This window comes from Felis catus (genome assembly GCF_018350175.1).
Source record: "Felis catus isolate Fca126 chromosome D4 unlocalized genomic scaffold, F.catus_Fca126_mat1.0 chrD4_random_Un_scaffold_62, whole genome shotgun sequence".
Classification (NCBI taxonomy): domain Eukaryota; kingdom Metazoa; phylum Chordata; class Mammalia; order Carnivora; family Felidae; genus Felis; species Felis catus.
The window spans coordinates 106,261-119,496 of NW_025408516.1; the positions used below are offsets into that span (position 1 = coordinate 106,261).

The 13,236-nt window shown below is 61.4% G+C and overlaps 2 long non-coding RNA genes across 2 annotated transcripts; both read left to right on the top strand.

Moving 5' to 3' along the window:
- Nucleotides 1-693: 693 nt before the first annotated feature.
- LOC123383631 lies at nucleotides 694-3,155 on the top strand. The gene is made up of 2 exons (XR_006593537.1): nucleotides 694-759; nucleotides 2,700-3,155. It is a non-coding gene; the product is annotated as an uncharacterized LOC123383631 (long non-coding RNA).
- A 5,365-nt stretch (nucleotides 3,156-8,520) lies between these two features.
- Nucleotides 8,521-11,034, top strand: LOC123383630. Its single transcript, XR_006593536.1, has 2 exons — nucleotides 8,521-8,586; nucleotides 10,527-11,034. It is a non-coding gene; the product is annotated as an uncharacterized LOC123383630 (long non-coding RNA).
- The last annotated feature ends 2,202 nt before the right edge of the window (nucleotides 11,035-13,236 follow it).

A 13,236-nucleotide genomic window follows, 5' to 3' on the forward strand; every position in this document is an offset into this window, starting at 1 on the left:
GTGACCTGCGTGCGGCCACTCTCTCCACGGGTCCAGGGTGGCCCTCCTGGGCGACGGGGCACAGGCACAACTCTGTAGGGCGGGGGAATCCAGATTCCGCCAATCGTTTCCCGATTTCATCGGTTGATTTCTGTAAAGACAGTGACCCGCGGACGGCCCGGAGACATCACAGCACCGCCCGGCCACCTCAGTGTCCTTCCGCCCCCTTCCCCTGCAGCTCTCAGATCGGACACAGACCTGAGTGTGCACAGACCTGCACCCGGAGCACAGTGACATCCACCTACAGGGCTCGGGATGAACGTTGGGGACAAGAGGGCCACCCCAGCACACCCTGTCCCTCCTAGCCAGCCTTGACCTGGGGTGTGAGCATGACCCACCCACCAGGCATCTGACCCCTTCATCAGCCTGCTCCTGCTCAGGTGGGCCCTCCACACACGACCCCTCCTTCCACACACACACACACACACACACACACACACACACACGGGAGGGGACGTGGGGCCGCACACGTCAGATCAGAGCGGTGTCGGGTTGGACTGGATGTCTCTGGGTCTCCTGTGTTACCTTTGGGTCCCTGCGAGCTAGAGACCTGAGGCGTCCTGTGCACGACCTGACCCACTGTCTCCCAGGTCGGGAAGGGTCGCGGCCTCGGGCTCCCCCGAGCCGGCAGCCGCGGGACACGGGCACACAACAGGAGAACATGTTCGTCAGGCAAAGATGTCCCAACGAATGAGCCCAGTCGGGCGCTGTCTCCAGAAGGTGGGTGCCTGGTGACCGGGGTTCCGAGTTCTGTTGGGGTCTGTTACCAGGGAGGTGAGGTCACTTCCTGGGGTCCCCTTACCCGGCTTCCTGCTCCTACAAGAGCCCCTCCCAGGCTGCAAAGGGGCTCCCCTCCACCCCATGCCCTGTCCCTACAGTGACACCAACACAGCCCAGACACGTCCCCGCGAGGCCTGGTGCATCGGGGCCGTGGCTTTGGGGCCACAGAGCTGGGTTCAGACCTGGGTTTTCCCCCTGACCATTGCTGGGACCCTGCACTGTGCCTCCCGGGGCCCCCGGTCACCCGTCTGCACAGTGGGGTCCTTGTGGCATCTACTTGTAGGGGCGCCATTAGGGAGCCACCTGTAGACACGTCCCGTGCCCGCTATCCCATGAGGCTCGTGGGCACACGTGAGTGTGGAAGGATGAGGAAGGGGTGGGCCTGGCACTGAACACACTCATGCGGGCCTGGGTCTGCTCCGGGTCCAGGTACAGCCACCCCTCCTGCCTGGGTCCCAGGCCCGGGGGAAGGTGGAGGTGAAGTCGTTCACAGCCTGTGCCCTCCGGACATGCACTCCAGGGGCCCCATTACATTTGGGCTCAGGTCCCAGAGCCTGGTCTGGGCCTACGTGATGGGTGGTCCCCACTGTGGCTCCCCGCCCTCCCGAATCCTGGTCCCACGTGCTTCTGTCACCCCCTCCCCTCCCGGGTGGACGGCCCGTGTGACCGGGTTCTAAGGGCTAGAATATGATGACCGGGTGTCATTTCTGGGCCGATTCATGGAATTTCTGGTTTCCTCTCTCGTGGGTCCATTCTCTGTCTCTGCCTCGGACTCTGTCTGTCTCTGTGTGTCTCACGGGAGCAGGGCTTGTGGGCTCTACGGTCCAGGTGACAACCCTCAGAAGCCTCCATTGTGGCCCGTGACCCTCCCCAGGCTCGGTGCTCAGCTCCCTCAGGAGGCCTCCTCGGCCCAGCCAGGGCACTGCCTGGGCAACTACTTCCTAATGAGGGCCCGAGGCTCCATCAAGGAGAGTCTTGACCTCGGTCCCCACACCAGGGGCTGCTGCTCGGCCACGTGCTGCAAACCCAGGTCCTCGGTCCTCCAAGCCCCCAGGCTGCCCTCTGCTCAGAAGGACATTGAGGGAGTAGGAAGCATTTTCCCAGGAGGGGAGAACAGAGGGCCAGGGATGAAGATCCTAGGACACAGAGTCGTCTATGAGCCTGTGGGACCCTTGGGACACTGTCGACGCAGCCCAGTTTAGGAGGAGGAAGCTGAGTCCTTCTGTGCTGTAGTCCCGTCCATACTTCCTAGCTCCAGGGGCCCAGCGTGGTGGACACAGGACCCCAGACCCCGTCCTCCCCTAGTTCCTGGCAATCCCCCCGGACACCTTGGGGACCCCCTGACCCTCAACTGGCACATCTGCCCTCCCTATGCTGTGGGTCCCGGGCTATTGCCAGGAATCCTGATGTCCCTGCCCCATGGCCCCACTGCCTCCAGCCTTTCTCTTCTTTCCCCCTATTACCCACACCCTCCCAGTGTGGACTCCCCTCTGATCTCCAATGGGACAGTCAGAATGTGTGTGTGTGTGTGTGTGTGTGTGTGTGTGTGTGTGAGTGAGTGTGTGTGCACGCCTTTCTGGAGATGCCCAGAGGTCACAGCCTCACACGGATCGGGTGCATAGGGACCCCCGAGCATCTCAGGGGCTCTCATTCCCAGGGGGAACTCCATGGGGGGTAGAGGCTGGCCTAGGACTGGAGACCAGCCCTCTTCCTTGGACCCTGCACACCTCACTTGTCCTGGGCCAGTCCTTGCCATTCCTCAGGGTCCCTCTGTCCCTGGGGGTCAGACGGGGAAGTGCATCAGTGTGGCCACGGCCCAGGCTCACCCCCAGGGGTAGGTGGAGGGGAGGTGCCCCAGGTACACAGGCCTCCCTCCACAGGGCCGGATGGGTCGTGCGGAGGCCAGGTGTGGCCAGGGACCCGCACTCAGCACCTGTAGATGATCCAGACGGACCGGTGATGTGCATGAATCCAACCGCTCCCCACCTGGCTGGTCAGCCATGTTCCCACCTCTGCCAACTGCTCTGGGAACCAAACCTCTCCTGAGCCTCAGAACCACGCCCGCCCCTGCCAGGCAGGCCTCACGGTGCGAGGCAAGGTGGGTTGGACATCTGGGGACAAGATGGCCAGTGACTATACCCACCCCACCCAGCTGGCCTGGACCGCAGACTCCACCCCGGGGTCCAGGTGCATGGACCCTGGGGCATGGCTGGGCCAGGGCTCCTGGAGGCAGCAGTGGAGGCCGACTCAGGGCAGGGAGAAGTCGGCATCGGTTGTGCACCACTGAATACGCACCGTGATACTGTGCTTCACGGTAAATATATATTTGGTCTTCGCCCCTGTTTCTGGCACAGATTTCCCCAATTTCCCGAGTGATGAAAACCGTGACACTGCCTTTTGCTGTGTTCATGGGTGGCTTTTGGACTCTACCTGAGGGAGGAGGCTGGCTGCTGGGGGAGCCAACCCTGCGATGACATGGCTGGAACTTTCCATCTCCTCCCCCCACCTCTGGGGAGGGAGAGGGGCCGGAGACGGCGTTCGGTCCCCAGTGACCAGTGATCCAATCAATCGTGCCCGTGTCATGAAGCCTCCCCGAACGCCCATCCGCCTGGTGAACACGTGGAGATAGCAGACAGTGTGACATGCTCGGTTACTGTCACGGGGCCCGAGTGTGCACGGGCACTAGCTTCGAGGGTCCCAACAGACCAGATTCGACCACTCACCGCTGACAAAAGCCAAGGGCAGAGAGACACAGGAAAGGGTGGTGACTCAAGAAAGGATCCATTTCGGTGAGGCCGGTGCTGGGAAGACGGGGGGCTGACATCTCAAGGTGCTGCAGACAGTCCTGGTGGTGGTTCTCGCTCTCTCTTTTTCTTTCTTTTTTTACTTTAAAAAATTTTTGTCATGTTTATTTATTTCTGAGACAGGAGAGACAGAGTATGAGCAGGGAAGGGGCAGAGAGAGGGAGACACAGAATCGGAAGCAGGATCCAGGCTCGGAGCTGTTAGTACAGAGGCTGGTGAGGGGCTCGAACTCACAAGCTGCGAGATCATGACAGGTGCCCTCCCATCTCTTGTGAAGTTTTATTTGTTTCCTAGGATTTTACATGAGGACAATCTAGGACAATGGTCATGGGTACTTGAGGTGGACAGTGAAGGTCGGGTCGATCGCTGTCTTGGGGTCAATCCCGCGGGGTCTTGCTGACGTCAGGGACGTCCGTCCCTGTTGCTTGAGGGTTAGTTTGGCTGCCCTCAGGGTCTTTGGCTGGCGTTACGAGATGAGCTGGGAGGAAGGACCCGATCGGTCAGGAGCACAGATGATGGGCAGAGAGCAGGGGGGCTCCGAGCCTCCGCTGCACCTTGCCCTGTGCTCCCCATCCCTTCCGCCCGGCTGGTCCCGAGTGCTGTCCTGTGTGACAAACGGGCGATCTAGGAGGTGACAGGCTTGTCTGAGTTCTCTGAGCCGCTCCAACGTTATTCGAACCCGAGGGCAAGGTTGTGGGAACCTCCTCTCTATAACTTAGAGACGCGGGCGACCTATCTCCCCGGCCGCTGAGTGACCCCTGAGTTGGCCGCACAGGGACTCCAGGGGCCACACACAACAAAGGAAACAGACCTTACGCAGTTCAGACAAGTCACAGCCCCGAAAAGCAAACAGTAGCAGCTTCACGGAGCAGCAATGATGAGGCTCGGGGAGCGGGGGCTGCAGAACTGAACGGTGGGCGGGTCACCAACCTTCCACTGGAGCCAAGCCCCGCCCCCTGCAGGGCCGGGTCCTGGTGGCTGCCAGATGTTCCACCTGCTTCTCTGCGACTCCACGGCCGGCCGGACACAGCGACGTCACAACGTGGGTCAGAAACACAAACATCTCTGGGCATCCACCACCACCTGAACTATTGTCCATTTTTGTAACTTGAGGTGGGCAGAGAGAATGGGGGCAAGGCCTTGAAGAGGGTGGTTCCTGGCCCAGACTTTGTGTTTGGGGGGAAACGCCATGCAGACGGGCCTTTGCTGGGCCCAAGGAGGGGACAGGTATGGGGACCCCAGCCGCAGGCACTGCTGTCCCGGTGATGCCACCTCAGGGCGCCCGAGTCCACCTGCCCCTTGGGGAGCACTTGCGACCCTCCGCTCTGCCTGAGGGCTGTGTCCTGCCCCAGAGGCACCTCCTCTCCTGCCAGCCAGGGCCACGTGCCCCAGGGAGCGCGGGTACCCCGACGGCGCTGGGGACAGAGCCAGTCTGCTTAGGACACCATCTCCCAGAAGCCCTGAGCTCCAGGCCGCCACGGTGCTCCCCCTCCTCCTCCGGGCTGCGTGGGCCCAAGTCCTCCTCTGCTCAGGGACCACCCTCTGTCCAGGCTCCACACGCTGGCACTTGGGGCAGGTCGTCTGGACCTTCTGGACTCGTGTTTCCTTGCCGGGAACATGTGCAGAGGCCTCCCTCCCAGACTCGCCAGAGGGAACACAGCCAGGAACATGCAGACCGTGCCAAGGTAGATGCCACGTGGGGGACCCGTTGGGTCGTGCAAACCGATGAGGTCACGGTGGTCGGCACACGGCAGGCACCTGAGATCCCCGGCTGAATTACGGAAGGAGGGAGGGAAGAAGGGAGGGAGTGAAACCACAGAAGCGGGGTCCACACCAGGTCAGGTCAGAGGGCGTCACAGCTCGGGCCCTGGAAGGGGGCACGGGACACGTCCTTCTGTCCCTCCAGCGCTGACCTTCCTCCACGTGGGACCTGTTGACCTCCTGGATCGTCTCCACCTCCTCCGCAAACAACGCTGCGTGTTCCCAGAAGGGGGACAGCGGGCAGGGGCCAAGGAGAGGCTTCCGGAGTCCTGTGCCCTGGGGGACTCTGGGACAGCCTTCCGGGTGGCCCTTTGTGTCCTCCAGGCACCAGGCCACGATTCCACCTCATGTCTCAGGGAATGCGCCAACCCATCTGAAGGCCCGTTACGTCCCCATGTCACAGATGGGGACACCGGGGCTAATAGCACAGCCTGGGTCACTAGTAAGACGAGCTGGGTCAGGAAGCCCATCTCCTTGACTTTGGATTGTCCTACCTGCAGGCGTGCACCTTGGCGTCCTGGGGCTCGGGGTCCCTCCTCCTGGGGGACCCCACCACCCGCCGAGGGCCCCTACCCACTGAATCAGGGGAGCAGAGCTGACCAACCTGCCTGGGGCCCCACATGGGGCTGGGGAAGGGCCGACTCCGGGCTCTGGGGGCTCTCCCAGTACTGGGCCAGCCAGTCCCCTGCAGGACAAGGACTTCTCGCTGGGGATCGGCTGGGGCCTCAGCTTCCTCACATTGTCACCTGGGCTGGCGGTCCCAAGACCAGAAACCTGCCCCTCTGAAGTAGACCACCGCTGCCTCCCTCGGGTTTCACTTGCCCGAGTCCCTCCCCGGGACGACCCACATCTCTGACGCCTGCTCCCGTGGGGGTCGCCTCCCCTTGGACTGGGACAGGTATGGCCTCCATCCCGGGGAACGCACTGGCTTTGGCGCATTATTTGGCCCAGAGGCCTGTGAACCTTTCTGGCCCCGGGTCGTGAGGGATGCTCTCTCCTCTGTGGGGTGACCGTCCGGCCTTCTGCCTCTCCCGGTTTCTGTTTGGGCCACGGGAGGACTAGCCGTGTCCTGTCTGGCTTCAGGCTGTGGTGTCACAGCACGCACAGGGGTCTCCACCCCGAGACCGTGCCCATTGTCACCGAAGGGGCCTCCATATTCCCACCTAATCCTTAATCCATTGTGATTTCAATATCAAACGAGAAAAAGTCTATTTCAAACGGCCACAAAGTACAAAAATGAATCTGTCCCGTCTGAAAAGTCAGTGCGGACCCAAAGGTATCTCTTACAAGATTCCACTTGAAGGAAACCTCCACACTAGGTAACGAAACACGGAGAGAAAGCAGACTGGGGGTTCCCAGGGGCTGGAGGGGGCACGAATGGGGAGTGAGGGCTCTGGGTCCACGGTGACCCCTGGGGATCGAGATATTCTGCAACAAAATTCTGTGGCGAGGTTCACAGCGTTGTGAGCGTACCCCGTGCTCAGGAATTGCACAACGTAAAATAAATAAAACATTTTATTGAGGATTAATATAGATTATAACTAATGAACAAATACCATAACAGCTAAAAAGTCGAAGAGAAAAAGGATAAGGGAGAAGAGGAAGAGACATTTTGGTGGGGGGTCGGGGTCAGAGATTGGAGAATGAATTTGAAATAAAATATAATAAACAAAAAATAAAATAAGATAAAAAAAAGCACCCTGTATAGGTCTTCAAGCCCTTGATTTTTGGCCGACATCCATGTGGGATCAAGGGCAGTGGCAGGGGCGGGGAGAAGGGCGATGGCAGGAGCAGTGTTGGGAGCAAAAGCGGGAACAGTGGAACCGGCAGAAGCAGGACCCAGCTGACTCTGCTCAGGTGCCCGCTGTCCCCGCACAGGTCCCAGGTCACCTGCTGGCTCCCGGGCCCCTGCAGGAGTCGCTCCAGATACCTCGCCTGCCTGAAAAGACGCCGAGGCCCCTGATGCCTTTGGGCCGGGCTCTGGAGCCGACCCGGCTTTTGCTCCTGCACCGGACTCTTGAGAAGAAAACAGAGTGATGGTTGCAGCGGCTCCAAGGCCTCAGGGTGAGAGGAGGGAAGGTTCCCCCGCCCCACCCAGGGCCGGCCTCTCCAGGGGCCTTTACAGAGACACAACTCACCCCGGAGCCTCCCCGAGAAGCCGCGGCCAGGAACCCACACGAGGACCTCTGCACCCTGCAGTCCGCAGCCCGGGGCTCTCAGTCCGCTCCTGGCCCCACACCAGCCCCCGGGGGCTCCTCCCAGGGTGGCCCAGCACCACCCGGGCCCCGTGCACCCCCATCGCCCACCCCCAGCCTTCTCACCCTCGGGCTCTGACTCCGGGGACTCCAAGTCCTGGTCCCAGGATCGGTGAACGAAGACCTTACGGCGGGGCCGGGGCGCTGGAGGAGGCCTTCCCAGGCCAACTCCAGGCCCTGCTTCCGGTGACCTGCGTGCGGCCACTCTCTCCACGGGTCCAGGGTGGCCCTCCTGGGCGACGGGGCACAGGCACAACTCTGTAGGGCGGGGGAATCCAGATTCCGCCAATCGTTTCCCGATTTCATCGGTTGATTTCTGTAAAGACAGTGACCCGCGGACGGCCCGGAGACATCACAGCACCGCCCGGCCACCTCAGTGTCCTTCCGCCCCCTTCCCCTGCAGCTCTCAGATCGGACACAGACCTGAGTGTGCACAGACCTGCACCCGGAGCACAGTGACATCCACCTACAGGGCTCGGGATGAACGTTGGGGACAAGAGGGCCACCCCAGCACACCCTGTCCCTCCTAGCCAGCCTTGACCTGGGGTGTGAGCATGACCCACCCACCAGGCATCTGACCCCTTCATCAGCCTGCTCCTGCTCAGGTGGGCCCTCCACACACGACCCCTCCTTCCACACACACACACACACACACACACACACACACACACACGGGAGGGGACGTGGGGCCGCACACGTCAGATCAGAGCGGTGTCGGGTTGGACTGGATGTCTCTGGGTCTCCTGTGTTACCTTTGGGTCCCTGCGAGCTAGAGACCTGAGGCGTCCTGTGCACGACCTGACCCACTGTCTCCCAGGTCGGGAAGGGTCGCGGCCTCGGGCTCCCCCGAGCCGGCAGCCGCGGGACACGGGCACACAACAGGAGAACATGTTCGTCAGGCAAAGATGTCCCAACGAATGAGCCCAGTCGGGCGCTGTCTCCAGAAGGTGGGTGCCTGGTGACCGGGGTTCCGAGTTCTGTTGGGGTCTGTTACCAGGGAGGTGAGGTCACTTCCTGGGGTCCCCTTACCCGGCTTCCTGCTCCTACAAGAGCCCCTCCCAGGCTGCAAAGGGGCTCCCCTCCACCCCATGCCCTGTCCCTACAGTGACACCAACACAGCCCAGACACGTCCCCGCGAGGCCTGGTGCATCGGGGCCGTGGCTTTGGGGCCACAGAGCTGGGTTCAGACCTGGGTTTTCCCCCTGACCATTGCTGGGACCCTGCACTGTGCCTCCCGGGGCCCCCGGTCACCCGTCTGCACAGTGGGGTCCTTGTGGCATCTACTTGTAGGGGCGCCATTAGGGAGCCACCTGTAGACACGTCCCGTGCCCGCTATCCCATGAGGCTCGTGGGCACACGTGAGTGTGGAAGGATGAGGAAGGGGTGGGCCTGGCACTGAACACACTCATGCGGGCCTGGGTCTGCTCCGGGTCCAGGTACAGCCACCCCTCCTGCCTGGGTCCCAGGCCCGGGGGAAGGTGGAGGTGAAGTCGTTCACAGCCTGTGCCCTCCGGACATGCACTCCAGGGGCCCCATTACATTTGGGCTCAGGTCCCAGAGCCTGGTCTGGGCCTACGTGATGGGTGGTCCCCACTGTGGCTCCCCGCCCTCCCGAATCCTGGTCCCACGTGCTTCTGTCACCCCCTCCCCTCCCGGGTGGACGGCCCGTGTGACCGGGTTCTAAGGGCTAGAATATGATGACCGGGTGTCATTTCTGGGCCGATTCATGGAATTTCTGGTTTCCTCTCTCGTGGGTCCATTCTCTGTCTCTGCCTCGGACTCTGTCTGTCTCTGTGTGTCTCACGGGAGCAGGGCTTGTGGGCTCTACGGTCCAGGTGACAACCCTCAGAAGCCTCCATTGTGGCCCGTGACCCTCCCCAGGCTCGGTGCTCAGCTCCCTCAGGAGGCCTCCTCGGCCCAGCCAGGGCACTGCCTGGGCAACTACTTCCTAATGAGGGCCCGAGGCTCCATCAAGGAGAGTCTTGACCTCGGTCCCCACACCAGGGGCTGCTGCTCGGCCACGTGCTGCAAACCCAGGTCCTCGGTCCTCCAAGCCCCCAGGCTGCCCTCTGCTCAGAAGGACATTGAGGGAGTAGGAAGCATTTTCCCAGGAGGGGAGAACAGAGGGCCAGGGATGAAGATCCTAGGACACAGAGTCGTCTATGAGCCTGTGGGACCCTTGGGACACTGTCGACGCAGCCCAGTTTAGGAGGAGGAAGCTGAGTCCTTCTGTGCTGTAGTCCCGTCCATACTTCCTAGCTCCAGGGGCCCAGCGTGGTGGACACAGGACCCCAGACCCCGTCCTCCCCTAGTTCCTGGCAATCCCCCCGGACACCTTGGGGACCCCCTGACCCTCAACTGGCACATCTGCCCTCCCTATGCTGTGGGTCCCGGGCTATTGCCAGGAATCCTGATGTCCCTGCCCCATGGCCCCACTGCCTCCAGCCTTTCTCTTCTTTCCCCCTATTACCCACACCCTCCCAGTGTGGACTCCCCTCTGATCTCCAATGGGACAGTCAGAATGTGTGTGTGTGTGTGTGTGTGTGTGTGTGTGTGTGTGAGTGAGTGTGTGTGCACGCCTTTCTGGAGATGCCCAGAGGTCACAGCCTCACACGGATCGGGTGCATAGGGACCCCCGAGCATCTCAGGGGCTCTCATTCCCAGGGGGAACTCCATGGGGGGTAGAGGCTGGCCTAGGACTGGAGACCAGCCCTCTTCCTTGGACCCTGCACACCTCACTTGTCCTGGGCCAGTCCTTGCCATTCCTCAGGGTCCCTCTGTCCCTGGGGGTCAGACGGGGAAGTGCATCAGTGTGGCCACGGCCCAGGCTCACCCCCAGGGGTAGGTGGAGGGGAGGTGCCCCAGGTACACAGGCCTCCCTCCACAGGGCCGGATGGGTCGTGCGGAGGCCAGGTGTGGCCAGGGACCCGCACTCAGCACCTGTAGATGATCCAGACGGACCGGTGATGTGCATGAATCCAACCGCTCCCCACCTGGCTGGTCAGCCATGTTCCCACCTCTGCCAACTGCTCTGGGAACCAAACCTCTCCTGAGCCTCAGAACCACGCCCGCCCCTGCCAGGCAGGCCTCACGGTGCGAGGCAAGGTGGGTTGGACATCTGGGGACAAGATGGCCAGTGACTATACCCACCCCACCCAGCTGGCCTGGACCGCAGACTCCACCCCGGGGTCCAGGTGCATGGACCCTGGGGCATGGCTGGGCCAGGGCTCCTGGAGGCAGCAGTGGAGGCCGACTCAGGGCAGGGAGAAGTCGGCATCGGTTGTGCACCACTGAATACGCACCGTGATACTGTGCTTCACGGTAAATATATATTTGGTCTTCGCCCCTGTTTCTGGCACAGATTTCCCCAATTTCCCGAGTGATGAAAACCGTGACACTGCCTTTTGCTGTGTTCATGGGTGGCTTTTGGACTCTACCTGAGGGAGGAGGCTGGCTGCTGGGGGAGCCAACCCTGCGATGACATGGCTGGAACTTTCCATCTCCTCCCCCCACCTCTGGGGAGGGAGAGGGGCCGGAGACGGCGTTCGGTCCCCAGTGACCAGTGATCCAATCAATCGTGCCCGTGTCATGAAGCCTCCCCGAACGCCCATCCGCCTGGTGAACACGTGGAGATAGCAGACAGTGTGACATGCTCGGTTACTGTCACGGGGCCCGAGTGTGCACGGGCACTAGCTTCGAGGGTCCCAACAGACCAGATTCGACCACTCACCGCTGACAAAAGCCAAGGGCAGAGAGACACAGGAAAGGGTGGTGACTCAAGAAAGGATCCATTTCGGTGAGGCCGGTGCTGGGAAGACGGGGGGCTGACATCTCAAGGTGCTGCAGACAGTCCTGGTGGTGGTTCTCGCTCTCTCTTTTTCTTTCTTTTTTTACTTTAAAAAATTTTTGTCATGTTTATTTATTTCTGAGACAGGAGAGACAGAGTATGAGCAGGGAAGGGGCAGAGAGAGGGAGACACAGAATCGGAAGCAGGATCCAGGCTCGGAGCTGTTAGTACAGAGGCTGGTGAGGGGCTCGAACTCACAAGCTGCGAGATCATGACAGGTGCCCTCCCATCTCTTGTGAAGTTTTATTTGTTTCCTAGGATTTTACATGAGGACAATCTAGGACAATGGTCATGGGTACTTGAGGTGGACAGTGAAGGTCGGGTCGATCGCTGTCTTGGGGTCAATCCCGCGGGGTCTTGCTGACGTCAGGGACGTCCGTCCCTGTTGCTTGAGGGTTAGTTTGGCTGCCCTCAGGGTCTTTGGCTGGCGTTACGAGATGAGCTGGGAGGAAGGACCCGATCGGTCAGGAGCACAGATGATGGGCAGAGAGCAGGGGGGCTCCGAGCCTCCGCTGCACCTTGCCCTGTGCTCCCCATCCCTTCCGCCCGGCTGGTCCCGAGTGCTGTCCTGTGTGACAAACGGGCGATCTAGGAGGTGACAGGCTTGTCTGAGTTCTCTGAGCCGCTCCAACGTTATTCGAACCCGAGGGCAAGGTTGTGGGAACCTCCTCTCTATAACTTAGAGACGCGGGCGACCTATCTCCCCGGCCGCTGAGTGACCCCTGAGTTGGCCGCACAGGGACTCCAGGGGCCACACACAACAAAGGAAACAGACCTTACGCAGTTCAGACAAGTCACAGCCCCGAAAAGCAAACAGTAGCAGCTTCACGGAGCAGCAATGATGAGGCTCGGGGAGCGGGGGCTGCAGAACTGAACGGTGGGCGGGTCACCAACCTTCCACTGGAGCCAAGCCCCGCCCCCTGCAGGGCCGGGTCCTGGTGGCTGCCAGATGTTCCACCTGCTTCTCTGCGACTCCACGGCCGGCCGGACACAGCGACGTCACAACGTGGGTCAGAAACACAAACATCTCTGGGCATCCACCACCACCTGAACTATTGTCCATTTTTGTAACTTGAGGTGGGCAGAGAGAATGGGGGCAAGGCCTTGAAGAGGGTGGTTCCTGGCCCAGACTTTGTGTTTGGGGGGAAACGCCATGCAGACGGGCCTTTGCTGGGCCCAAGGAGGGGACAGGTATGGGGACCCCAGCCGCAGGCACTGCTGTCCCGGTGATGCCACCTCAGGGCGCCCGAGTCCACCTGCCCCTTGGGGAGCACTTGCGACCCTCCGCTCTGCCTGAGGGCTGTGTCCTGCCCCAGAGGCACCTCCTCTCCTGCCAGCCAGGGCCACGTGCCCCAGGGAGCGCGGGTACCCCGACGGCGCTGGGGACAGAGCCAGTCTGCTTAGGACACCATCTCCCAGAAGCCCTGAGCTCCAGGCCGCCACGGTGCTCCCCCTCCTCCTCCGGGCTGCGTGGGCCCAAGTCCTCCTCTGCTCAGGGACCACCCTCTGTCCAGGCTCCACACGCTGGCACTTGGGGCAGGTCGTCTGGACCTTCTGGACTCGTGTTTCCTTGCCGGGAACATGTGCAGAGGCCTCCCTCCCAGACTCGCCAGAGGGAACACAGCCAGGAACATGCAGACCGTGCCAAGGTAGATGCCACGTGGGGGACCCGTTGGGTCGTGCAAACCGATGAGGTCACGGTGGTCGGCACACGGCAGGCACCTGAGATCCCCGGCTGAATTACGGAAGG